Source organism: Anas platyrhynchos, chromosome 14 (assembly GCF_047663525.1).
Source record: "Anas platyrhynchos isolate ZD024472 breed Pekin duck chromosome 14, IASCAAS_PekinDuck_T2T, whole genome shotgun sequence".
Lineage (NCBI taxonomy): Eukaryota > Metazoa > Chordata > Aves > Anseriformes > Anatidae > Anas > Anas platyrhynchos.
Genome location: NC_092600.1, coordinates 16,191,436 through 16,200,361, shown reverse-complemented (window position 1 = coordinate 16,200,361; position 8,926 = coordinate 16,191,436). Strand labels below are relative to the sequence as shown.

The following is an 8,926-nucleotide window of genomic DNA, read 5'->3' as shown; positions in this document are numbered from 1 at the left end:
AGAAATATTTTGGAAGAACTAGGACTGATTCGGTTTCAGAGAACTGGAATTTACTTTATAGGTGTCACCGAATCTGTTTCTGCTTTGTAAAGAGCAGAATCCAACTGCCAAGTTACATCATTTAGAGTGTTTTGACTTTTTTTTTTATTATTATTTTTTACACTTCGGTCATTTAACTAAACAACAAAACCCACTAAACTGGCGTGAGTCTGCAGTATAAGAAACTAAAAGCTGAACTGCTTAGACTTGCAGTTTTACTAGTTTTGAAGATTATAAAGGAAATTTTGAAAATGGGTGTGTATCATCAGATACACAAAACAAGGAGTGAATTTGGAAAACATTATTAGAAATACTGAAATCAGATGTCTAAAAATGTACAAAAACACTTACATACAGGGGTCAGCTCGTTTACTTATCCAAGACAATATTCTTCACCTGTAAAACAGAAAGGCACTCCAGGAAAAAAAAAATGATTTGACTAGTGAGGCTATTCAGCTATTCCTCTCAATCTAAAAGCGCAGAATTCTAAAACTTCCCTTATGGAAGGCAAATCAAAGGACATATAATATACATAGGCCATACAACAGACACATTGCATTAATCAGTGCTGCTATACCAGATGAATGGTTTCTAGTTCACTATAGTCATACCTGAAAGAAAACTGTTTGGTCTAGCTAGAAAATTTAAGGGGAGAACTCAAGTTCTCAGCACTTGCAGGCTGAAGTCAGATATTTGTAGAGGCCGGATAGATTACTGCTCACTGCTTCCTGTGGGAGTGTGGGTAGTTTGAAAATCCAATGCTGTTCCAAGGTGCAAATAATCTGAAAAGTCCAATTGACCCCCAACACATTTTCACATGGGGATTTTATGATAAAGCCAGAAGTGAAATCTTTATCTCCTGACCCTTAGCTTAGTACTTTAATCCAAAGATCATTATTGGTCTCTAATAGTATCATCCTTATTAAATTTGTGTAGAGTTTTTCTGTAAGGGAGCTTAGGATATGTTCAACACCTGTTCAGTTAGCTGTTTCTCCGCACACCTGCAAGGTATTTGTAAGGAAAGCAAACAGATTAGCCCTTTGATTCAATCACACTGTGTTGTACGTGCAGCGCGGGTGGTACAAACTGAGCTGCGCTGCAGCTGGGTTGCACTCAGTACGCATTTGTCTCTCAGATGCCTTTGTGATTTTTGCTGTTTCAGTTTGATTATATTTGGGGTTTTGGATTTCTTTAAGATGGCATGGAGTCCACTGCAATATTCCCTGTGAGGACAGTCATTGTCACTCCTATCAGTTTGTCAAATTGTCAGTCTCAGGTAAGAGCTGCAACAAAACTCAAGGCTGGCTATAACTTTAATCCCTTAATACTTAGTATCTCAAAGCCTTTACGTTAAGCCACACTACTCTTCAGCTGTCTGGTTCACTACACATCTGGCCAGGAACACACCCAGTGACCTGTATTTAATTGATGTTTATTAATGATAACGCAGGGAAGACCACAGGAGTGTGCAGGAATGCAGAGGGAGGAAGGAATGTGTGCTTTCCTTTTTAAGATGCACATTTATTTAATTATGACTGTGTCTGAAAAGGAAGAGATTAGATTGTTTTCTCATGAGATGAAGCTGGAAACTGTACAATGGGAATCAATTTGAAAGATTCAGCTAGTTTGCAGAACACCCAGTTTCACATGAAAATGCAAGTTTATTGAAAGTTAAAGAAATCACCTCTCCTCCCACTAACTCTTTTCACTTGAAACTCAACAGTTTATTTGCAGCCAAGTGTTGAACTCATTTGCTGCTCTGTTAACATAAGCAAATAGTTCTGGAGTAGTAGTGAACACACAAACTACTCTTCCAAGAGAAAGTAGTCTAAATTTTTTTTTGTCTAAATGAGGACCTTATCTGCAGAAGTAAACACCCTTCCTTTTCCATCCATCTATTTATATTAAAATGTAGTCACTTCAGCATGTCACTGAAATGCAACAATAATTTTCTGTCAACTATTCTTTCCCATGTGTCAATAATTTAACATATTTTGGTGTTTTTTCTCTGTTCAGCCATTCTTATTGTATCTTACAATCAGATTCAAAGGCCTTGGGCTAAGTCTTCATTTCATGGATGTCAAGATGAGCATTGCCACTGACTCCAAAGGGATTCAGATTTGTCCTGTTCTGTCTTATTGTCTGCCACAACATGAATTACATACCATAGTTCAGAAAGAGAAAAATGAAAGATTATGCTTAATATTTTCTTTCAATTTTAGATTAATGCCCCTTAGTTGGTTTATTCCTAGAAGTGGCAGATGTGTCCCTGTCTTGTTGAGACTTACAAATCTTCATTTTATATGAGATGTCAGTGCATATTACTCACATAAATAAAACGGGATTCCAGAGGAGAGTATTTGGAGATGTTTTCTCCTCTTAGAGCTGTTCAGGTAAAGCTGTGCATGATCCAAGCTAGCTCTGGAAAAATTTACCTTTATTTGTACTTTATCAGCACATCGGTTCTAGATAAGTGCTTAATTGGGTATTCATTATGAACCAATATAGGGTCACTGTGATGTATAGGCTACTTTGCTGAAAAAGATTTGAAGGCATTTCTTTCTTTTTAAGGAGCAAGCCTAACCAGAAGGTAAGGGTTTTTGGTTGTTTTTGTTTTGGCAGACTCACTTTTAATATCTTTTTTTTTAATACGAAATTGCTTCTATTTTTTCAAAATGTGTTTGAGTAATGTAATTTACTCACTGTGGCCACTTCTAAATCTAATCCCTTTTCTTAATCAGTCCCTCAGTAGTGTAATAGTTATTAAGCATCTTTTGGAGGGATTAGAAATGGCTTTTTTTGAAGACCTATAATTGTGATTACAATGTATAATCCCCCCCAATAGACATGTATAGCCCACTTAATTCACTGTAGACTTACTTTAGGAAATTAAGAGATTAAAAATGGTATTTTGAGGAATGGGAGAAAGTATATTACTTGTTAAGTATGTATTTCTTTTAACTTACTGCATAAGGAAATCTCTGTAGGAGGGTATTTATACCATCTTTTTACAATAACTGTTTTATAATAATTTGGCTGTTCCTAAATTACATAATGGTTTTGCCTCTTGGAACACTCTTATTAAATTGTTTGTATTTAACTAGATTTCACCTTAGACCTTTAAGTGCGCCCAAATAAAAAGGACAATGTAATGTAAGCATATTTGTTTTCTACAGGACAGTTTTACTAGATGATGGATGCAGTTCCTGCAGAGACCTCATGTTTGAAGAGCCCTTTGTCTTGAGCTCGATGGGATAACCCCAAAGAGGTGTTTGAGAAAGAACTCTGCAGAAGCAACCTTATCAGAAGTCCCATATCACCCACTTGAGTTGCACTTTCTAGGCTTTTCTTTTCCTGCTAACACTTCACCTATCTTTTTCACCCTTTCAGAATTATTCTCCTCGTGTTTATATATATATATATATATATATATATATATACACACATATATTATATTGACAACTCATTTAAATAATGCTATCTCAGGGAAGGAAAAGCAGAAGACAACCAAAACTTTGCTAACTTGGTTTGTTTCTGATTTGACCGTGATGGAGAGAACAGGTGCAGGAACATTAGAAAAATAAAAATAAAAAGCTTAAATACTACTATTGCTTGTATCACTTCACAGCTCATAATTCTCCCCAAAATGTAATCATCTGTGCTACAGTTGAGTTGGGAAGGAAGGGAAACAGCCATAACAATATAGAATACTAAGTTAAATAGAATGAGAAATTGCTTGTTTGTTTGTTTTGTTTTGTTTTGTATTTGTTGGGTGTTTTTGTATGCAAAGTGAGACATTCTTCTATTTAAAATACATTTTAACTTATTTCTACTTGGCTTTGTAAAGAGAGTTGTGCATATCTCAGAAGACAAATTTTGCCCTTCAGTTCATTACTATATAGCTGTAACAACTCCAAGAAATGCAGTTGGCAGTAATTCTGTTTGGCACAATACATTAAAGATAATGAATGAGAGAAAGCCAGCTATCTGCTACAGTATGAATTCTCTTCAATTCAAGAGCAAAATACATTTCTAGTGAAGTTCACTGTCAGGACAGTGCACTTGACTGATTGAAAGGCTGTTTATTTAAGTTGTCTTAGAAAACTCATCTCTGAAATTAGACAGAAAGAAAATAGAAAGAAAAGAGAAGTGTCTTCCTGCAATAAACATTTAGAAAAAAATTGCTTTTAGAGAATTACAAATCCTGTGACTTGATACTGCATCAGGCTCGTGACATTTAAGATAATACAAGTATTTCACAGCACAAAAGCAAATCATGTAATTTAGCTTGCCTCAACAAGCATTGCCTCAGCAGGGGTCTCTAAATCAGCACAGACAAAAGATTTTATGAAGTTCTCAATATAAATACCCAGAATACTCTTGGCGCAGAAAGTACCTTCCCAGAGCCTGTACAATAGTCACTTTTAGAACATTAACTGTAATGAGTAGTTGAAATCTGTTGTGGATGAGGGCCAGAGTGAGTCATGTAGGCTCAAATATAAAATCTGTATTGAAACTAGACATTATATAAGTTTGACGAGAGCTAATGAGTGTACTTGTATGTGGTTTTGTTAAAACTTCATGTCAGCCTCTAATCGTCTTTACACACATTAGCCAGCTTATCCTCACAGTGTCCCCCATGGGTTACGTTACTACAGTAACATGCTCTTATAACCCATGGAGAAGGGAAAGCAAGAAATTCAGTGACTGCAAATCCCATGGTTTAAAAAGCCCCAGTGGCTCCACAGGCATGGTACCAACGTGCCCACTGAGCTGAATGAATTTTTCCAAATATTGTTTTTATCTTGGAGCCCTCTCAGTCATCTCTGCTGGTGATGTGTTATTTGGAGATGGAGCATCAATAGTCTGCCAGCATTCCCAGGGTCTGAGGGGTGACCGAGTGCCCAGTGTATAGCTGTGGCTATGTTTCCTTGATTGCAAGGGCTCTGGGCAGCACAGGAGTCCTGAGTGGGCAAGGAAAGTGGAGCTGTTGCTCTGCCGATGTCCTATTCCAGGGCACTTAAAAACCTCATTAGGGAGTTATTTGGCGTTCAGAGGCATGCACACCTTACAGAAGCCCAGGTTTATTCTACCTTATCACAATTTTGGATTTACAGCCTGGTTTATAACAATTATCCTGACAATTTACAGAGAGCCTTTCCAGTTATGCTAAGCCATTTGAGGAGTAGGGCTGGAACAGGATTAAAAGCATTTCCTTTCTTATTAGCACCAGGAACTTCTGAGGAGTCATTTTGAGTGATGTATGCCAACATAACAGCAATTAGATCAAGATATCAAAGTGTAAATTTGGGTTAAATATTAGATAAACTTAATTAGATAAACTTACTCATATTAAGATGTATTGGGCAGTGGAATAGTCTGTCCATGGAAACAGTTCTGCATGCAGCATTAGAGCTCGATTAAAATATTTCTGTATTGGCAGAGAGAAGACATACTCTTTTGATAATCTGATAGAGCATCTCTAATTCTTTCACCTTGGGTATATTAATACTACACATAATTAAAATCGGATCATGATAAATTAACTAATTTGCCCTTAGAGTGATCAAAGGCCCTTTCGCCCTCAGGGCTTATAGGAGCTGCTGCTCCCCGCTTCCCCCCACCTCCATTTTAATCATCAGTCTGAAATGTTTATTGGAAAAAGAAAATTTTCCAGGATTTACACTGAAAGTTGCTGGCTCCTGAAACCAGTGAAGTGTAAGGATGCCCTCTACTGAGCATGTGCTCAGAAGTTTTGTTTTGGAAGCAGAATTGTCCCCTGCTGCGTAGAGAAAGCATTCTGTCAAGCAGCTGGATGTCAGGTCAGAGGTGGCTCATTCCAACATGCATCATGCACTGAACCTGGAGCACAACCTGTATTTGGTGAAGAGTGGGGACTAAAAATAATTTACTTGTTGGAGATGGAAAACAAAACAAACAAAAAGCCAGAAACTCAATGTCAACTTTCCAAAGAAAGCTATAGCATGATTTTGGAATCCAAGCACCTGAACGTGATCAGGAAAATGGATGATGAGAGCTCCTAGATGCATTAGCAATAATATCTGTCTCACTGTTTCTGCTGTGTGCTTTTTAGCCCTTGTAATGGTGTTCAAAATTCATCTTAAAATATAGGTGTGCACAAGCAAGTAGATGACTTTTCTTACATGTGATACTTTAATTTTATTTTATTTTTTGCCTTGGGTTAAGTCTGCCAAAAAGTTTATGTAACAGTTCACAGAAGGTCAAGAAATGTGCATCTCTGTTAGCAGATGTGAAGTCTTCAGGAGGAATCCCATGACACTAACCTTGTTTCTGAAAAGATTTGGGAATAACTGAGAACAGCAATGGAGAGCTCATCTTGTACTACCAGTTTAAATTAAATCCAGGTTTCCCATTTCTTTCTTCTCAGTTAAAGCCAAGTCAGGGCTTCTTTTGGTCTCAAATTGTTGGAAGAGGTTTAGCACCATCTTAACTCCCTCTGCACTGCCTTTCCTGTAGCATACAGAGTCTCAGAGTGCTGCTGACTTTAAACTCAGATGTGTATGCTCTGAAAAGCAAAAATATCTTGATGAGGCCGATGGTGAAGTTTTTGTCATTGAATTAACCATATAAATAATTCAGCGTGCCTGAGGAAATCTGGAAGATGACAACCTCTGAAATATATATTAAAAACAAAGTCCTGAATGCCAATTAAAATTCATGCTTATGGCAGTTTTCTCTAACGGAAGGTACATTTTTTTCTAGCCGTTGTTTTAATCAACTGAGTCTAATGCAGCTAAGTGTTTGTGCAAGTTTGCTAAATTTCATATTTAATGGTACAATATGGCTGGAGAAATGGACTGACAGAAACCTCACACAGTTCAGCAAGGTAAGTGCAAAGTCCTGCACCTGGGGAGGAACAAGCCCATGCACCAGTACATGCTGGGGGTCACCCAGTCGGAAAGCAGCTTTGCAGAAAATGACTTGGGGTGCTGGTGGTCGCCAGGCTGAATGTGAGCCAGCACTGTGCCCCTGCAGCAATGAAGGTCAGTGGTATCCTGGGCTGCAGCAGGAGGAGACCATGCATGTTTTCTGTGACTGTATAACAAAGGCATTACTGAAGGTTTTTCAGGGTAAGAAGAAGATTACTCTGAGACTCTTCATGAGAAAGCTTGTTGCAATGCATTTAAAAAGCGATAAAGTTCAAAACAAGTAAATCATGAGTATATTTGTTATTGTATATGCTTGTCTCTCCTAAATATTCCTCTAAGCATATGAAAGTGTGCAAGTATGAGTTCCCATAATTGCATAAAAACCTTCCTACATGAAATGACTTATACGCAGGTTTCTCCCCGATATTGAATGGAAATGTTTCTAGCCTCCTGGGTCCTTAGCTGGCAGTTCAGAGCAGTTTGATTGCCTGCTTGATTGTTTGTGAGATAACAGTAAGATTGGCAGTGACAGGGTAATTTACTGAAGATTGCAATGTCAGACTATATCCAAGGGGGCTTGGTAGCATAAAGATGTGATTCTCGTGACTGACAGGACACTGAGAGATTGATATGCCAATTGAAAGTTCACGGTGTCGTCAGAAGTGTTTGGTCACAGCAGCCCATAATCTGCTGCATGATGAGGTCATTACAGCCATAACATATGCTCACCTATAATAACAGGTATAGTAAAAAAAACGAGGCAGCTGTAACAGCTAAATGTAAATTTGTCAAAGGGAATAATTTATATCCTGTGTTTTGATCTTGCTATTACTAATATGTTGATAGGATCCTCTTGACTGACAGTTGTCTGAATAAAAGAACTGAGTGGACTAAACAGTGGGCAGCTTTAAGTTCAGGGTTGTAGAGGTATCGCAGACCAAGGAAAGAGCAGAATGCTGAGAAAAAGTTCTCAGCACTTGATGGGGAAACTGGCTTGAGTTATAATCTGAAGCTGATGGTGTCTTCGCGATGATTATATAAAATAGTTGGAAAATGTACTGTAGCCAAAAAAAAACCAAAAAACAACCAACAACAACAAAAAACCTCTGTGTTGGAAAGGATTTCAAGATGAATGGAGCTCTTAATGTGAATAGGCGACTGACCTTAAAGAAATGTATAGCTCTCACAACAAGGTAGTTTGTCTAACTTAAATGTCCATAGTGAGCTGAATGAAACATCGTCACTATAGCATGGCAATTTAGTTCTTAAATCAGAAGCAGTTATTTCAGACATACACAATCCATTGGAAATTCAGGTTAATTGTAAAATGAGAAAGCTTCTTAGACGGTGGTTTGCTGGTTTTTTTGTTTGTTTGTTTGTTTTTTCCTTACAATTATCACTCTGTAACATAGTGTCAGTCTGTTGTGTATTTGAAAAACTTGAAAATAGATGAGTCGTAATCTCAATCTAATGTACTTCTGTCAGCTAACCTACTGGAATGTTCTTTCTCATGTATGGTGTCCAGTATGTGCCTAGGTCAACCTATATTCAGCAAATCAGACTTGTATGCCTTGGAGAGTCTCTGAAAGTTTACAGACTAAGAAGAGATTGCAGATTGGATGCCTCATTTTTGTGATTTCTTGATAGTGGATGAATGCATGTTTCTAAATTCTTAGAACATTCTCTGAATGTTCTTAAATTCTTAGATCATAATATTTTAAAGTAAATGGTTATGAATTTCTAAATTAGAGTAGAATTCCATAAAGAGAATGCTAGTAAGTTGAATGATGATACCAAAGGAAAGGGTGGTGCTAGATATTGTCTTCATATGGGTTAAAAGTAGATTTGATTCATCTAACTAGGCAGATTGGTCTCCCTATTGAGGATTCCATTTTAATTTCTTAATTAATGATATTTAACAAGTTTACTTTCAGAATGTCTTATCTTTGCTGTATTGTTGGTTCAATTATCAAGTG

The 8,926-nt window shown here is 37.3% G+C and overlaps 1 protein-coding gene and 1 long non-coding RNA gene across 10 annotated transcripts in view; both read left to right on the top strand.

The window, feature by feature from the left end:
• TENM2 (teneurin transmembrane protein 2) overlaps positions 1-8,926 on the top strand; it is a 1,606,114-nt gene that overhangs the window by 1,557,269 nt on the left and 39,919 nt on the right. The gene's annotated exons all lie outside the window — the stretch shown is intronic.
• On the top strand, positions 1,158-3,644 carry LOC140003651 (uncharacterized). The gene is made up of 2 exons (XR_011812651.1): positions 1,158-1,315; positions 3,216-3,644. It is a non-coding gene; the product is annotated as an uncharacterized lncRNA (long non-coding RNA).